At 42.7% G+C, this 19,606-nt stretch overlaps 1 protein-coding gene across 3 annotated transcripts in view; it reads left to right on the forward strand.

Moving 5' to 3' along the window:
* Window positions 1-19,606, forward strand: part of RAI2 (retinoic acid induced 2) — a 400,131-nt gene that overhangs the window by 162,649 nt on the left and 217,876 nt on the right. The gene's annotated exons all lie outside the window — the stretch shown is intronic.

Consider the following 19,606-nt stretch of genomic DNA (forward strand, 5'->3'; position numbering starts at 1 on the left):
AACATGTATTCCTTGCGATGGTTCCTTGCGATGGGAAGAATCTCTGTTCCAAAATTGTTTGAGATGACTGCTAAAGAAGTAGTCTAGTAGACCCACTTCAAATGAGGTAATGGATGCCTGGTTGCAAGCAAGAACTTTCTGTGTTGGCCCCATTAAATGCTGGATGCTTTGGATCTGAATGTGCAAAAGGAAGGCTTGACTTGCCCTCCGGCTGCTAGGAAAATCTTTTCAAGGATCAGTCGTGGAGTCCCACAGAACCATCCAGTTTGTACACCTCTTCTTCTGCCTGATTGGAAAGAAGACACCAGTAGAAGGCATTTTCCACCCACCACCCTGTCAGGCACCACTGGTCTCCAGCACTCCTGTTAAGAAGCAAGTGGATGGTCTGTGATGAGTAGTCTCTCTGACTGTCACCTGCCCTTCACAACAAAGATCTGAAAACGGGGTTCATTGAATTGCATTTCTTAGTAGAGGGCAGAATCTTGGATACCTTGAATGTGTAGTTTCTGTGGTCAGATGCTCCCCATCAGAAGTAGACACTCTCATAGACTGTGGAAGCATAACATTGGTACAACTCTTATAAAGGGCAAGTTGGCAAAATCTATCAAAATTAGAACCCTTTGAACCAACAATTTCCCCTCTAGGAAAGTTTCCTACAAATTCACTCTTCCACATTTGTGCAAAGTGGCGTGTGAACAAGGTTGTTCTCTGCAACACTCTTGGTACTAACAAAATATTTGAAACAATGTAAAGAATCCTCCAAAGGGAACATAAATTATAGTACATCTGTACGGTGGAATACTATACAGCCATGAAAAAGGAATTAAGAACCTCAAGCATGAATGTGAAAAGCTCTCCAAGATATATTGTGAAGTGTGGAAAAAGAAAAGTGGAGTGGAGTTCGTATTGTGTACCACCAGCTGGTTAAAAAAAAAAAAAAGAGGGCTTCCCTGGTGGCGCAGTGGTTGAGAGTCTGCCTGCCGATGCAGGGGACACGGGTTCGTGCCCCGGTCCAGGAAGATCCCACATACCACGGAGCGGCTGGGCCCGTGAGCCATGGCCGCTGAGCCTGTGCGTCCGGAGCCTGTGCTCTACAACGGGAGAGTCCACAACGGTGAGAGGCCCGCGTACTGCAAAAAAAAAAAAAAAAAAAAAGAAAGAAAAAAAAAAGCTTTAGAGGGGAAGCATATACAAATATATGTGCATGTATACTTGCTTGTATATAAAGAAAATATCTCTGAAAGGAAACATAAGAAATCGGTCATGGTAATTACCTACCTACAGTGAGGGAAACTGGGTGGCTGGGGGACCGAGGTGGAAGGAATGTTCATTGTATCATCTTTTATACCTTAAAAAAGTTGGATCATGTGTATTCATTTTTTTATTCAAAAAATATTATTAATAAAAGGGAAAACTTCTCCCCACCATAGACTAAAAGATCACCTAACCAGGGCAGGGGAGGGAGACAGTGGGAATTGGGAGCTACAATTCTCTTGGTAGATTTGGAGATAAAAATGTGATCTTGTTTGACTTCCTGGAAGTTTCCTTCCAGTTAGCACCTTCCTGCTTTTCCACAAAGGAAAGAAGGGGACATGCCCCCAGGCCAAACGAACCCTTTATCTGTTCCAGTACCTTTGGGGAGGCAGCAATATATTTCTCCTCAGTGTTCTCTGTTCTGCCTTTCAGAAATCCTACATGCTTCGGTTCGCTGTCTCCCATGGGTTTTTCCTTGGAACAGCTAACGTGGAACCAAAAATCCATCTGGGATGGCTGCCCCTTATTTAAAAAGATCAAGGTCATTGTTAGTCCCACAGTCTAGCAAAGAAAGTGATACAAGCCCAAAGTCCAACAGTCGGGAATTTCCTTGTGGAATAGAGTTGGCTTCTGTACAGCCTCCTTCTTGGTTATTTTCACCAAGAGTACCTGGAATTTTCCACAGATTTGGGGCACAGGGACCACTATAACAAGTACACTGTTGCTCATGTGGGGTTCACCTCCCTGAGGCTGTGATCTGAGATGGCACAGCAAGTCCCTGGGGAAGGGACAGAAGCCTCTTTGGTAGTGATCGTCTCGAAATTTAGCAATTCGAGTAGTTGGTGAAAAACATGTTCTGAGATACCATACAAACTGGGATATCTATTTATTTGTCTTGCAAACTCATATGTGGCACTTTTATGTGGCAACACTATGACTCACCTCATAAATATTAATTTGCTTAATTTTCATGGCAACACTATCAGGTAGTTACTATTAATATCCCCACTTTACAAATGAGGAGACTGAGGAGTAGAAAGGTTAGGTCACTTGCTCAAAGTAGTGATTGACAGACTTGCAATTCAAATCCAGAGGTCTAACTCCGTAATGCATATGTTTAAACGTTAGCTTAATGCGAAGTGGGTGAGTTTTCGATATCAGATGTCTTGAGCATTCCCTAAAAAGGCAGATTAAGTCCATGTAACGATGAAGTCTCTTCTAGGGGTTCAAGATCTGTCCAGACAATTAACTGAATTGGAATTAAAATGGTCTGGACAGATCTTGAACCCCTGGGGTACTCTTGGTTGCTAACATGGAATTATCCTGCCTGTTCAGGAAATTCTCAAGACATCTGATTTTGAAATCTCATCAATTTCCCACTACTCTAGTGGTTTAAAATGCAAATATTTGGGGAGAACACTTCTATCTCTACCAACAACAGCCTAAGTAGATGCTAACATGTAAATAAATGGTTTTGTAAGAAATGGCCGGGGTGCTTGGACCTATGAGAGAAAGATAGGAAAGTTTTAATTTTGATTATGAGTATCCACAATGGATGTGAGACCCAGAAAATGATTGCTGCTTAGCAGATCATGGAGTACAATCTCCACCAAAAGATGTGGCACATCAAGAGTTAATTCAGGTTTTTCCTGAGCAGTCTCAGTCATATCTCTTCTTTTGCTCTCCTTCTAAATTCATTTATTTTATTTATTTATTTTTGGCTGCGTTGGGTCTTCGTTGCTGTGTATGCGCCTTCTCCAGTTGCAGCGAGCGGGGGCTACTCTTCGTTGTGGTGCGCTGGCTTCTCCTTGCGGTGGCTTCTCTTGTTGCGGAGCTCGGGCTCTAGGCGCGCGTGCTCAGTAGTTGTGGCTCGCGGGCTCTAGAGCGCAGGCTCAGTAGTTGTGGCGCACGGCCTTAGTAGCTCCACTGCATGTGGGATCTTCCCGGACCAGGGCTTGAACCCATGTCCCCTGCATTGGCAGGAGGATTCTTAACCACTGCGCCACCAGGGAAGCCCTGCTCTCCTTCTGAATACTGAAAAATTGAGACAAAGGTAACAGTTTTCCCATGAAAATCACCATCCCTCCTCCCTCTTTCCCAAACAAGGGGGAACATCGAAACCATTAGCTGTCACCCTAGGATCACACCAGGCATCATGACCACTGCCTTCTGGTTTCCCCACCATAAAGTAGCTTCCAGAAGATGTGCTGCACGGAGCTCTAAGAACACTGGCTGCAAGGGCTATTTTACTCTGTTGCTTTCTGCGACAGCATGATCCATTGGCTGATCTTTGGAACACAATGTAGTAAAAAGAATTGGCCCCTGCCGGTGCTTAAAAGGTGCTGGAAGGGGAATGTTAATTTATTGCTAATATACACTGTGTTAAAAATAGAAAGAAAAATGTCTTTTGTACCCACTTTGCCTTTTGGTGCTCTAGAAGTGGGGTGGGGGGGTCTAGTGGTCATGATTAGAGGTCATGTTTTGGTTCCAACTTAAACCTGTATGATTGTTGAGACATAGGGGAATGAAATCCTTTGTTCCATGCCTGACAAGAAGCTTCCCAAAGGAGCTGACCTCCGCAGAGGCCAGAACACACTTGCCACACTAACACTGGGGACATTTATCTCCTGGCCCCAGATCTTTTGAACTTGCATTTGCACTTTCTGCCTGTCCACCCGATGCCACACTAGTGGGCTCTGGAAACCTTCTGCGGTGGGTCAGGTCTGCTGGCGACAGGCAGAGAGGAAGCAGGCTCGAGATCCCTGAAACCTCATTTCAGGGGTCTGGAAACAGAGGCTGGGAGAGAAAAATGGCCCTTTGGTGAGGCGCCCAATAAATAGTCTTTGGATTGAAGAGTTGTGGACTCAGAGTGGTCAGATGGGAACGATATTTAAGGGAGATGCAAGGAGGCTCCTGAGAGCTTCAGAGAGTGGATTTCCTCCTGCACTTGGGTATTTTTATTTTTTCATTTTTTTATGATACCCAGAAAGCTTATCATTTATTTTTTTTATTCCAGTTTATTTATAATTGACATAGAGCAATGTAGAAGTTTAAGGTGTACAGCATAATGATTTGACTTACATATATCATGGAATGATTTTCACAGTAAGTTTAATGAACATACATCATCTCATATAGATACAAAATTAAATAAATAGAAAAAAATGTTTCCTTGTGGTGAGAAGCCTTAAGATTTCCTCTAATAACTTTCATGCTGCAGCAGTGTTAATTATGTTTATCATGCTATACATTGCATACAGCACTTACTTATTACATTATAGTACTTATTTATCGTATAACTGTAAGTTTGTACCTTTTGACTACCTTCATCCAATTCCCCCTCCCCTTAACCCCCCATCCCTAGTAACCACAAATCTGATATCTTTTTCTGTTTGTTTGTTCTTGAATATAATTTTTAAAAATTTTTATTGAAGTACAGTTGCTTTACAATGTTGTGTTAGTTTCTACTGTACAGCAAAGTGAATCAGCTATATGTATACATATATCCCCTCTTTTCTGGGTTTCCTTCCCTTTTAGGTCACCACAGAGCATTGAGTAGAGTTCCCTGTGCTATACAGTAGGTTCTCATTAGTTACCTATTTTATACATAGTATCAATAGTGTATATATGTCAATCTCCATCTTCCAATTCATCCTACCACCCCCCTTTCTCCCTTGGCATCCATACGTTTGTTCTCTACGTCTGCACTTGGGTATTTTTTTTAATTAAAAAAATTTTTTAACATCTTTATTGGAGTATAATTGCTTTACAATGGTGTGTTAGTTTCTGCTGTATCACAAAGTGAATCAGCTATACGTATACATATATCCCCACATCCCCTCCCTCTTGCATCTCCCTCCCACCCTCCCTATCCCACCCCTCTAGGTGGTCACAAAGCACCGAGCTGATCTCCCTGTGCTATGCGGCTGCTTCCCACTAGCTATCGGTTTAACGTTTGGTAGTGTATATATGTCCATGCCACTCTCTCACTTCGTCCCAGCTTACCCTTCCCCCTCCCCGTGTCCTCAAGTCCATTCTCTACGTCTGTCTGCGTCTTTATTCCTGTCCTGCCCCTAGGTTCTTTAGAACCTTTTTTTTTTAGGTTCCATATATATGTGTTAGCATACTGTATTTGTTTTTCTCTTTCTAACTTACTTCACTCTGTATGACAGACTCTATGTCCCTCCACCTCACTACAAATAACTCAATTTCATTTCTTTTTATGGCTGAGTAATATTCCATTGTATATATGTGCCACATCTTCTTTATCCATTCATCTGTCGATGGACACTTAGGTTGCTTCCATGTCCTGGCCTTTATAAATAGAGGTGCAATGAACATTGTGGTACATGACTCTTTTTGAATGCTGGGTCACACGGTAGTTCTATTTTTAGTTTTTTAAGGAACCTCCATACTGTTCTCCATAGTGGCTGTATCAATTTACATTCCCACCAACATGCACTTGGGTATTTTTTAATTTTTAAATTTTTTTTTGGCTGCATTGGGTCTTCATTGCTGTGCGTGGGCTTTCTCTAGCTGCAGTGAGCGGGGGCTACTCTTTGTTGCGGTGTGCGGGCTTCTCATTATGGTGGCTTCTCTTGTTGCGGAGCACGGGCTCTAGGTGCGTGGGCTTTAGTAGTTGTGGCACATGGGCTCGGTGGTTGTGGCGCGCAGGCTCAGTAGCTGTGGCGCACGGGCTTAGTTGCTCCGCGGCATGTGGGCTCTTCCCGGACCAGGGCTCGAACCCGTGTCCCCTGCATTGGCAGGCGGATTCTTAACCACTGTGCCACCAGGGAACCCCCCTACTTGGGTATTTTTAAAAGCTGCTTATGGATATTTGGGCTGCAAGAAACAAGCATAGCCAGAGGGGAAAATCAGCAGAGCTCACCAAGACTTTCTGGAAGATGTGACAGCCGGATGCTGTTCTGCTCCTGGGTCTCAGTCACCAGTTGCTTCCTCTGTCCCCGGCAGTGCCAGCTCCCAAACTGTCCTTCATTTTGAGGAAGCCAGGAGACCCCCTAGGAATAGTGCTTGGCTGCAGTTGGAATCAGTTTCAGTGATTAATTAAGTTAATTAACATATTTGGAGTTTTGACCACCTTTAATATCCTCTACTTCTATAAAAACTGCTGTGAATTAAGGCAATTATTTTTGTGGAAATAGCCTCCCTGGCCAACTTAGAGGAGGGGAAATGATAGTAGCCTGGATCTGACTACCTCTACTGCTCTTTAAGGGATTTCCAAAATATATGATTCTTTTTCCTAGAGAAAAATTTAAGTACACTTTTCTTCATCTGATTCCCTCCCTGTTCTCTCCCTTTCCCTCTCCTCCCACCCATTCTGATTTATCAAAATCCACTGGAAATGGACTGGCCCAGCCCACACACTGAAAAAGGGCAGGTAGATGGAGCGCTCGGTGAGAGACAGCGGGGAGAATCAGCAGTCTTCCCCACGGGGCCAGGAAGGTGCAAGAAGACAGTTAATTTCTTAGCACTAAGTGTCCCTTCCCCTGGCCTGCCTGCTTGAGAGAGACCCACTTTCAATTCAGTCGTGTTGTGAAAGGTCACCCACTCAGCTTTCTGTGCCATGAAGAGAAATTAGTCAGGGCCTCGCTGAGAGCGGACCCTTGGCTGTTCATCATTTGGGCTGAGTTCTCCAGCTTTGCACTGGCCCAGCGTTTTATTAAGCAAAGGAGTAGCTGGTAGCCTGGGGCTGCGTAAGAAAGCTATGTGTTCTGTCCTTTTAGGAAGAAGAGGGGTAAGGGTGGGATGAGGCTTTAGGGAGAAAAATGATACAACCAAAAAGTAAAAATAAGGATGGAATAAAGACCATAATTAGTTCTGTTATTTTTCTTTATGTCATACAGTCAGAAACCACATTTGAAACCTTCCTCCTCCGGTAATAAAAATGTGCATGTCAATCATCATTGCTGGGCAAAATACTTGTTTTTTTTTTGGTTTTTTTTTTTTTGCCGTATTAACGTTTCACCAGAAGTCTCAGTGACCTTTGCATCTTAAGTTGCAGCCAGGTAACCTGGCCTCAACTGTACAAGCCTATTTTCCTTTTCTTCTTGTCCCCCCCTTCATTCCTACAGAAATAAAGTGATCCAGACCTACCAGCAGTTCAGGTAGGACATTAATCAAAAACCTAGTAGAAATGAGAAAGTCCTTCCAGCAGCAGGCAAGAGTTAGAGCTGTGAGCCAGGACATTCAAGTTTGCCTTTAAACTGACATGAAAACAAAAAAACCTTGTTTAATCAGAACCTAAAACCAGACCCAATCTCATCCTCATGGGTCACTCTATTAACTCGTGTTTAGCATCAGTATCACTCACTGCCTCCCATCCCCCACCTGCACCCTGGAAAGAGCAATCTGTGTTTAGAAACTGTTTCGTTTATACAGATTATAGATAACTATTTCATGTATTTGCGTTTGCTATTTCTGCGCCTCTTATACTCATAGTTGACACACACACAGCACTCAGAAAGTTCTTAAAGGCTTATCAAAGGACAGGAAGAGACAAAAAGAAAATGGTGAGACAGCTTTCCATGAAGATGACAAATTGGGTTGGTAGAAAAGCCTTTGCTTTATTTCCCCATTTTTACCCTCTGATACACATGAGATGTATGGCTAATTAAAATCACTCTAAAGCTTATGGCAGTGAAAGGAATAGAATGTTTGAAGCCCCTTGGTCCTGGCTGCCCTTGGCAACCTCACTTAAAGGGTTTCCGTACGGAGCATTTAACAGTTGTGAGCAGGGCCAGCCCATGAAATGAGCTGGTGGGATTTTTTGCCACCGAAGTGTCATTGTGGGGGAAAGTTCGATGCTGACCAGGACAACTGGTCCACCACGGCTCTGGCTCTCTCTAGGATACCGAGCAGGTCATAGTAACTTCGATAGAACTTGGATTCCTCACCTGTAAATGCAGCAGTATGCTATTTAAAGAGGTACTAAGTCCCTTCCATCGGAATATTCTAGGATTTTGGAGTAGAATAACATTTTCTTTGACCTCATTTTTCTTCTAGGGAGATGTAAATAAAGTTAAATGTGACAATTCAGTTGAAGTGTTAGATGGCCTCTTTCTGGGCCATAACTATGATGTCAGGGAGATGAACTAGTAAGTAGTTTTAACCTTTCGTGTATCATGGGTCCCTCTGAGAGCCTGATGAAAACTCTCGATCCTCTCCCCAGTAAAACACACATATGCCTATTTATGCTCGCTTCGTACAAAGGCCACATCAGGGATGGTGGATTTCCAGAAGCGCATCATTGGATCCCAGTTAAGAACTGCCAGACAGGAGATTTTAAAGCCCCGCCCAACCTCTAGAGGTCTGTAGCTCCATTATACAGCTCTAGGCTGGACAATATTTTTAGCATTTACTAGTTCATTAGGCATTTTAGCTTCCAAGATCATCTCAGGACAGAGGTGCGGGACAGCCCTCAAACATCTATTCCCTCTCCCAGATCTTTCCTGCTCTCCCGTCCTCCTGAGTTATATCCTGGTTAACATTATTTATATCTAACAAATACTTATTAGCACATACTATTATATGTGGCAGACACCTATATTTAAAAAAATTAATGTGTTTAATCCTTGCAAAAACCCTACGACATAGATAGTATTGTCATTTCCATATTATAATTGAGAAAACCAAGGGACAGAGACGTTAAATAATTTGCCCAAGTTCATTGAGTTAGTAAGTGGTGGATCTGGGTTTCAAACCCAGCAATCTGACTCCAGAGTCTGTGCTTTTAACCACTGTGACTGTTTCTAAAGTATTTGGGTAATGGAGATTTCAAAACAAAAACCATTCTGTGAAAATTCTTCAAGTTGTATACTTATGATTTGTGCATATTTCTGTGTGTATTATACTTCAGTTTTAAAAAATTACTTTACAAATCTGTGTCGATTGGGAATACTTTTGGCAGCAAGAAAAATCTCTTGAATAGTGGACTAAACCGGAGGGGTATTTAGTGTTTATTTAACAAGGAAGTAGGTGATCTCAGAGTTGATTTGGCAGCTCGGTTGCATCCCAGTGACTCAGACTCTTTCCAGTTTCCCTTTTGCCCATCTTCAGTGTTCTGGCAGTGTCTCTCCTCCTGGTCACAGGTGGTTACTATGTCTCCAACCACCACATCTGTATAGGAAGGGATGGGCAGTGAAGGAGGTCTCCTCACATACTTCTCTCCTCTCCTTTTGCAAAACCTCCTGGCACACTTTCCCATTCGTCTCATTGGTCAGAATTAGGTAACATGGCCACTTTCGTATAAGGGAAACTGGAAACATGAGTCTGACTTTTCCAAGCCCCTATGGGCTGTGATGGAGAAGGGAGAAGGGGTGGGAATAAACACTGTATCTCTCAACAGTGTCTGCTACACAGTCCCTAGGTAAAAACACTTCTGCACTGAGACAGGAGGAGAGGAATGGAAGTGAAGGGAAAGCCTTCTTTGAGATCAAAGGTAGCCAATTACTATTTTTTTCCTCTAGATTAAAAAAAAGCCTCATACTGATTCCTTGAGAAGATGTAGAATATAGCTGATAGTGAAAACTATTTGGAATGGCAGATTTGAAAGTCTCTGCCGTCGAATTGGAACGATGAGCTCTTAACCAGTGGCTTAATTTGAATCTTTGAAAAATGGCCATTTCATTACTTTCTTTAATGGAGTATACATCAAATTTCGCGTGTCTCCTGAACACCAGGCTAGGTTTAGCCAGAGGGTGCAAGTTTTTCAACCTCCTACTAATTCTTGCACATTTTTAGCGGTTAAAATGCCTAAAGGGACTACCATTCCAGTAGGAGGAGAAGAGCGGTTGGTTAAGTGGTCTTGTCGACAGCTTTGTACCTGAATGACAACGATCCTTCCTCTGTTCACATTATCTGCTAAACTCCTTAAAATTCCTGTCTGTGGAGAGAACCATTTTCCTGCAGCCTTCAAGAACCCTATCACCACAGTGTTTGGTTTGTGGGGTTTTGTCTTAGTTTAAATTCACCCAGAGGATGATGTCAAGATCAAGGATTCTGGTATAAACAGTTTCTTTGGGTGAGGAAGGAAACACTGGTGGGAGAATGGGAAAGTGATACCGGGAAGGGAAAGCAGTGAATAGAGCGCCCCAGGACCATCGCAAAATCTCCAAGTTTCTATTTGTATGCAGTCAGCTTACAGTGAAGGAACACTAATGAAGTTTCAGAAAATTACAGGTGATGCTGGGATTCCTTTGCCTGTCAACTCCTTCCATGTCCCAGTCTCTACTCAGGAGGCCTTAGAAACTTCCAAAGACAACCTGGGGGTCGCAGTCACCGAGCAGCGGCAGGAGTCTTTGGAAGATTTCATTGCTAGAACGTGTTCTCCTTCAGCAGACGTCATTTCTGGAACTGGAAGTCAAAGAAAAGAAGAGGAATTACCTAGAAATAGCAGGTCTTCTTCAGAGAAAATGACCAAAGCATAATATACCAAAAACTACTCTGCTAAGAAACAACCTGGGAAGGACCTGCATTCCTGCTCTGACTCACCTGTAAAGCAAAAAAGCAAAGGAATTGGGCAAAATAATTCTTTGCTTAATGAACCAATTAGAAGTGAGTCTTCGAAAAAACACATCTCTGTTAAGAAAGAGAGTACAATAGTGATTGTTTCATCAAAGACAACTAAAAGTAAACTCAGTCTACTAGAACATTCTGAAAGTGATACTCTTGGATCTGATTGTGAATTCCCAGAAAGCATCCATATTCCATCACGGCTAACGTAGGTCTAAATCCTATGTTTACTTGGTGCATTACCAAGCAAATTACCATGTCGATTGAGTGGAACTTGATGTCTCTGGGAAATTCTGAGGAGATAGCGTAAAACACATAGTTTAGGGTTCTTCTACCTGAGGGTAAGAGAGCTGGGGTATTTATATACCAACTCCCCAGTATTACTGGTGGAGGCTCCTTCCAAATGGTGTTAATTCCCTGGCATTTCTGTCCTGCCACACAGGCAGACAAATCTTCTGACTTCAGTGGCTACAGATAGCCCTCAGACAAAGAAAGGAAGGTGCTGGCATTTGGAAGTGGTGAAGGTAAGGGGATGTAGATTTCTTAGAATTAGAGTCCAGAGCCCTCTGCTCTTCCTTCCTCCTCCTCATTTTATAATCAAAGTAAATATGGTGCAGATACGTAAAGTCTCACACCTAGGCAGTGGCTGGACTACAGTGAGAACCCAGTCCTCTCACCTTTTCATCTTAGATTCTTTCATCCTCACCATGTTATTCACAAACCGGTGGGGGGGGGATACTTAAAATAATAAAAGGTTATTGCTCGGTTGAATTATCATGAAATTTAGAAAATACTTTTTCTTTGTGTAATATTAAGAAAATATAATCTTTAGGGACTTCCCTGGTGGTCCAGTGGGTGAAACTCCGTGCTACCAATGCAGGGGGCCTGGCTTCCATCCCTGGTTGGGGAACTAGATCCCGTATGCATGCCGCAACTAAAAGATCCTGCGTGCTGCAACTAAGACCCGGCGCAGCCTAAATAAATAAATAAATAAGTTAAAATTAATAAATTGGTTATGGAACAAAGTAAAAATAATCACAAACACTCCTTTCTCTGTACATATCCCTCTTGGATGTTAGATGATCTTCCCACAGCTGCGAGCAAGACTGTTCTCAGTTATGGGTCCTTCTGCCCTGCCCTTTGGATATTCTCTAAGGTCTTCTACTTAAAGTTTGTCCATTTGACTATTAAATACAAGAGCATGTGATGTAGCCAGCCCCATCCTCTTGTAGCACTACTAGTGCTTCTTAAAAATGCAATGAGGAAAGAATTTGCAAAACCTTCTAGTCCCACAGGGAACTGAAGAAACCCTGCAGGTGGAGCTCTAAGATATGGGAGTGTTTAGGAAAATCTTAGGGAAGAAAAAAAGCTCAGCTTCACAAGAAGGTCTGAAGTAGAACATTTGGCCACTGTTTCTCTCCACACGCTCTACTCTCCAAGCTACATAGACTGTTCTTCACACACTTCTGGGAGCTCCTAGGGCTATTCAGCATCTCTGCTCCATTCTGATTTTCCTCCTTTTCTCTAATCTTCTTTTCATCTCACTCACCCATTTCTCCTACTCTAGGAAGGGCTTAATTCTGGCTCAGAGATCAAAATAATTGGAATAGAAGCAAGGGGTTCAGACTGACCTCTCTTTGTTAAGTAGGTTTTGACATCTTTGTACCCAGAGGTTCATGGCTGGATCTTCCAATTGAAATGATTTAGAAAGAACTCCTCGTCAGCTTCTCTTTCTTTTGCTTAAATCGTGGAATAATATGCATAATGTAAAGTGTAAAAATTTCAGGTGTACAGCTCAGTGAATTTTAACAAAGTGAACACATCCAGGTAACCACCACCCAGGTCAAGGTGTGAATTATCAGCACCGAGAAGCCTACTTCGTATGTCCCCAGTCATTACCGACACCCCCAAAGTAAAGATAATCTTTCACCATAGATTAATTTTGCATATTTTTGAACTTCATGTAAATGGAACCACACAACATGTACCCTTGTGTGTCTGGCTTCTTTTGCTCAACGTCAGGTCTGCAAGGTCGTCCTTGTGGCTAGGTCATCCATGGTGCATCCGTGGTGTTGTGAGCAGAAGTGATTTATTTCTTTTTCCGTTGCTGTGTAGTATTCAAGTGTGTGAATCAACTACAAGTTATCCATCCATTGGGATCGTTTACAGCATTTTTAGTACTGAATTTCATAAGGTCATTGGGACGGGATGAGATCATAATTATATTTAGACATTTATGCCTAAAAACATTCATTGGCAGGTTGACAATGGCCTGTCAAGTCTATTTATTTAGCTAACATGTATAGGGAGCTTACTATGTGTCAAGCACTGACCTAAGTGCTTTATAAATGTATACTCATTTAGCTTTCATACCAACACTCTGAGGTAGGTCACTATTACTGTTCCCATTAAACAGATGCAGAAGCTTAGACACGGATTGGTCTGGTTAAGTCACTGCCTAAAGTTACATAGCTAATCCAGCAGACAAGAAAGTTCTGGCCAGTGGAACTGCCTTAGATCATGTCTCTACTGTGCCCCTTGGATGTATTCTATTACAGCACCAAGAACATTGTAGTATATGTCTTTATTTACCTCTCTTTTTGCTCCTCTGGACCATGAGCTGGAGTGCAGCTCCTGTGTCCTATTTTTGCCAGTGTTGGTTCAATGGACAAGCCAGGGGCTTTGCTGAAGTAAATGCTTGTATGAGGAGGGAGTTTAGTGTGAGGCAATGAGCTCACGGGCACCTTTTGTTAAAGTGCCTAAAATTTCTTTATATTTTCCTGGTGAAAACTGGGGGAGCAGGACTAGGGAGGAGAGCAGGAAAGGGGAAGAGGAGAGAGGGGGTGTCGCCCATCGCTTGTGGATCAACCATGCAAACTGCTCAGTAACCAGAGGAGAGAGTGAGGACGGAGAGCCTGGAGCTGTGCTGAGCAATAGAAATAGAACAGGAGCCACGTGTGTAATTTTAACTTTTTTAGAAGCCGCATTTTAAAAAGGGAAAAAGAGGTGAAATTAATTGTAATAATATATTTTATTTAACCCAGTATATCCAAAACAGTGTCATTTCAGAATGTGATCAATGTAAGAATTATTAATGATACATTGTAGATTCTTTTTTTTACTAAGTCTTTGGAATGTACAACACACCTTAACTCGGATCGGCCACGTTTCAAGTGCTCAATGGCTACCTGTGGTTACTGGCTACTGTGCTGGACAGTGTAGGCCTAGAGCCTTGCTACTCAAAGTGTGGTCCTTGGACCAGCAGCATCACAAATGGAAGTTTGCTAGAAATGCAGAATCTCGGGCTCCATCCCAGCCTTACTGAATCAAAACCTGCCTTTTAAAGAGCTCCTGGGGTGGGGCCTTCCTGGTGGTCCAGTGGTTAAGACTCTGCACTCCCAATGTAGGGGACCCGGTTTCGATCCCTGGTCAGGGAACTAGACCCCGCATGCCGCAGCTAAGAGCCTGCATGCCGCAACTAAAAGATTCCAGCATGCCACAACCAAGATCCCCCGTGCCGCAACTAAGACCCAGCGCAGCCAAATAAATAAATAAATATTAAAAATAAATAAATAAAGAGCTCCCGGGGTGATTTGTTTGCACATCAAGGTTTGAGAAGCCGACCTAGTGATCAGCTGCATTGAAAGGGTATTTTATAATGAATGGCAGATAATTCCCTAACCCTGAACTTACAAGCACAGTGTCTCTAACTTCATTTGTTAACTTCCCTCCCTCTTTCCTTCCCTCCCTCCCTCCTTCCCGTCCTTCCTTTCCTGCTTCCTTCCCTCTGCCGGTTCCGGTTCCCACATTACAAAGACTTTTGCAGTCAATACCGCCCCTTCTCTCAAATGACAGTGCCAAGCTATGAAATTCTGCCAGCTCATCCTTTGTGAACGAAGGGAAGTGGATTCAGCCGCAGTCCTATCTTTCTGCCATTATCCTGTATTAAATGTCCTTCAGTTTGTGTGTGCTGCAGGTCCCCTGCGAGACCCCCTGCTGGTTTATGTCACTTGTGCATTAGCCTCATTGGTTACCAAACATCCCTATTATTAAGCCTTTAAAAGCCAGTCTTGTTCACCTGCCAGTCCTTTAATTTCCTTTTCCATCTCCTGGACGACTTTCCCAGATGGAATTTTTGTGAGTCTCTCCACATCCATCTTCTCTTTTATCTTGCAGGAATTTATTTCCTTGCAGCCCTCTCTTCTTTCTCTTCCTTTCCCTTTCTCTGTCCCATTCTTCCTCTCCCCCTACAGTGTGCTGTCTTTCTGCAATTTTTTTTTTTTTTTTTTTTTTGCGGTACGCGGGCCTCTCACTGTTGTGGCCTCTCCCGTTGCGGAGCACAGGCTCCGGACGCGCAGGCTCCGCGGCCGTGGCTCACGGGCCCAGCCGCTCCGCGGCACGTGGGATCTCCCCGGACCGGGGCACGAACCCGTGTCCCCTGCATCGGCAGGCGGACTCTCAACCACTGCGCCACCAGGGAAGCCCTCTGCAATTTTTTAATACCGCTCTCTCTCCCCAAGAGAAGGTAATTACTTGGTTGAGAACAGGTTGGTTATAGCTATGTGTGCATTCACCAAGCTGGAGCCTCGTCAGCAAAGCTGTTTCCAGCCCGTGCTGGCTCAAGCAACATTTGGCAAGTCATCGCTTTCCAACCCCATCCAATTGTTCCTGCCAATCTGATGAAATTGTGAAGCAGGTTGCAATATTGGCAGTTTGAAAATGGATACTGCAGAGAGTTATAGAACCATAATTTGAAAACTTGTTTTTGTATAACTTGTCCACCTTACCTGTTTGTTTTTAAAGAGCAGTGCGATACAGTTTTAGCAATGTCTGTATAGTATTAAGCTTGAATTTTTAGAGAGAAAATTCAGGATGCAGATAAAAATGCTCAGCCCATGGGAATGTGCTTTATTTTCAAGTTGACATTTCATCAAGGACGCAATGGAAGCTTTTCATCTTGTTCTCCTTGCTCTGGTGTCTCGGGTTGCCTATAGTAGCAAACAGCCAACAATGGCTGGTGGGCCAAATCCACCTGCCTCCTATTTTTGTATGGCCAGTAGCTAAGAGTGGTTTTTACATTTCTCAGTGGTAGGGAAAAAAAACCCAAAACACAAGTATTTTGTGACACCTAAAAACTACATGAAATTCACATTTCAGTGTCCATAAATCCAGTTTTCTCGGTCACACAGCCATGGCATTCATTTATTGTCTATGGCCGCTTTCGAGCTATAATAGCAGAGTTGAGTGGTTACGACAGACTTTATGGCCTGCGAAGCCCCAAATATTTACTCTCTGCTGCTTTACAGATGAAGCTTGCTGACCCCGTGTCATGTGAGCACCGATTCCTAACTTGGGCTGCATCTGGGGAGCTTTAAAAATACAAATGCATGTCTTGCCCCTAAACACACTGAGTTAATTGTTTGGGGTGTATCATTTGGTCATTTAAAAAACTCCAGGTGATTCTCCTTTGTGGCTGAGGTTCAGAACCACATAAGCCAATACAAGGAGATGTAAAACTTTTTTCATTCATGACAATTCGAGGACCTAAAGAATATTTACTCCCTTACCTAACATGGAAATACTAACTTCATTTCCTCTCCTTATGCTTATCGGGCTGTTTCTGATTCTTGCCCGCTTGCCTAGCTTGGATTTCTTTTCTTTTGACTCTCTGAGTGTCTTTTTTAGCTCACATGTTTGCAAACACCATCGAAGAAAAGCAAGGAAAACAAGGTTGAATGATGGTCACTCCTAATTTTAGAACCACGTCGTTGGGGCTTTGACGGGTAATTCGTGGTTCCTCCGGGTGGAGGAAAAAAAGCCATGGTGGTTGATGAGTGCATAGCTGAGAAAGTTCCTTCTTCCCTGACCACCTAGCAACATTCCCTTCACCCCTCTTCGCAGGTGAAGCTTAAGAACTGACCGCTTATGAAACACTTTCTGTCCACGCCCCACTCCAGACCTGGCAGAATTGTCCCCTCCAGCCTCTGCATCCCCACTGCAACCCCCATGGACTTTTCCCCCAGCAGCTGGGACACCATCTGCATTTACTGGTTTTATATGCCCTTCTCCCTCCACTGAAGTGTTGTTTGCTTGAGGGTAGAGCCATGTCTCATTAATCGCTGTGGCCCTTGCTCCCAGCATCATGCTTATTATCCATTAGGTACTCAGTAAATATAACGAAGGAGGCAAGGAAGTAATGAAGCTGTGTTTCCTCAGGAATTCAAGGTGTTTCCTGAAATGCCTGTATCGATACCGTCAGTTGCAGGCTGGAAACATAATGTGTTGTTGGAGACGGCACCTTAAGGCAAATCACTATAAGATGAACTCGTGGTTTTAGCAGAAAGCTTTGCTGGAGAACACCAACATGGCAAGGAGAATCATTGGGATCTTTATTGAATAGTATCAAATTAAATGGGACCAGCCACCACACTGAAGACCAGGCTTTACTGAAGATAGGACTGTTCCAGAGAGGGGCTCATCAGGGGTCCAGAGTGGCCCCACTGGAAAGCCTGCTTTGCTCAGGAGAAATTCTTGGCAATTACCTGTAATGAATTCAGCTAAAATCGTACCCATCCTTTGGTTTGAACCAGCCCTCTGAATTCCGGCTCAAATGGTCAACTTGCCCTCTCTCTGAATCTTCAGTTCCCCTCTATATACATCTCTACTGTTTTTCCTCTCCAGTGGTCTAATTACTCCGTGAGGTGAGAGATCATGTCACTTAATTCACCACCGAATACCTGTACAAAACATGGTGCCGAACACATAGTGGGCGTGTGACAAATAATTGTTGATTGAATGAATGAATCTGCAGGACTCAAAGGTCCAGTTTCTTTCATCTGCTGTGGTGGGTCATGGTGTTCAACCCCCCAACATCCAGACCATTCCAACTGATGAGTCTAAGTTCCAGATGCTCTTAACCTTGGGCCCATGGACCCTTCATTGGTCCACGGATAAAATTCGAGGGGTCTATGACTGTGCATGGAAAAAATACCTCTTTATTTTCACCAATCTTTAACTGAAACATAGCTCTTCCTTTCATCATAAATGTAGGCAACAAACCATAGTAGTATATTAGCAGGAGCTATGGTTTTTGTCACCAGTGGAATCCTTTACGATCATCAGCAATTCAGAATTATTGTAGCAATTATATCTAGCATGAGATTTTGTTATTTAATGTGTTAATAAAGAAGCACACATACTTATATCATGAATTTATTGAATGACCAAATTAATCTTAATTAACCTGAATGAATGCATTAAAATGCTAATAACGTTATTTGCAGATAACTGGATTTCTTTTTATTCTATGTATTTTACTTTATACCTTTAAAAAATTCTTAAAAAGAGTCCCTAGGCTTCACCACACTGCCATAGGATTCCCTGGCACAAGCAAGGTTAAAAATCCTTATCTAGTGCTGGTTATAGAGGTGGACCCAGTTTGTAAAAAATGCATCAATCTATACGCATATTTTGAGGTATATTATGCTTCAGTAAAGTGTTTTTTAAAAATTGGTCTGAACCAATCATGGCAATCCCATATTTAATTTAATAATTTAATAAAGGGTATATGTCCCAGTCTGGGCCAATGAGACATAAGAGGAAATTCTGCCACGGAGACTGGAAAGGAGACACAGAGAGAGAAGTCTCCTCTTGACCTGGACTTCGTTGTATCTGCATGTTATATCTCGGGCTGCTGTGGCCATCCCACAGAGGTGGACAAAGCAAAGTGGAGCTGGAGATACAACATAATGTGCTTGGAGTCTGCCCTGACTCTGGACGCCTTGTGATTGGGCTAACATATTTTCCCATTGTTTAAGTCAATTTGAGAGCAATTTTCCATTACTTGCAACGCTGTGCATCCTTACTGATGCACAGGTGTGAACACAGAAAAGTGAACAGTTCTACTCATACCATAAACGGACAACACAAACACAAGCATGATCAGTCCTCATAAAATTAATAAGATCATTTGCCTCCAATGCTGAGTGTAAAACATTTACCAAGCATAGATGATGGCCGAGTCTCCTATAAACAGCCTCACAGATTCTGCTTCCAATATGGGATAGTTTTGCAGCTCAAGAGCTGATTCCCTGCTGGCTACTGATCTCCTGTTCTCACCTTAGTGCACGGAGCTTGGTTGACCACCCATGGACCACAACCTGACTGACCACACAAGTAAGCAGCTAACATGCACTGATAGAACAGTCTGGGCCCTATTCAGTATCCATTCAAATTCCCTTTTGTGACATTGGCATTATCCAAACTTTGATGTTCCTCTCTGGTCCCTGGACTTGGAAAGCTGTCTGGCATCCTCTACTGTATCAACTGTATTAATATTTTCAAAGAACCGACTTTTAGCTTCATTGATTCTTCTCTATTGTTTTCTATTGTCTTGATTTCCTTTCTCACCTTTATTATTTCCTTCCTTCTCTCTTCTCTGGATTTGATTTGTTGTTCTTTAACTTTTTGAAATAGAAACATAGATCATTGATTTTCAGCCTATCTTTCCTAATACATGCTTTTAAAACTATAATTTTGCCTCTGTGCCCTTCTCTATCTACACCTATAAGTTTTGATATGCAGTATCTTTCCTTATCAGTCCAAAATGTTTCTAATTTCCGTTGTGATTTCTTCTTTGACTCATGGATTATTTATAAGTGTATTGCTTAACTTTCAATCAGTTTTGAATTTTCTAGTAATCTTTTTGTTATTGATTTCTAGCTTAAGATCACTGTGATCAGAGCATATACGTACTCTGAATGATTTCCATCCTTTGAAATTTGTTGAGACTTGACGACCCAGTATACAGTGAATTTTGGTA

The sequence above is a fragment of the Delphinapterus leucas genome, chromosome X, assembly GCF_059928025.1.
Source record: "Delphinapterus leucas isolate spDelLeu-1000000601 "Yukka" chromosome X, BTC_Dleu_Yukka2, whole genome shotgun sequence".
Taxonomy (NCBI): Eukaryota; Metazoa; Chordata; class Mammalia; order Artiodactyla; family Monodontidae; genus Delphinapterus; species Delphinapterus leucas.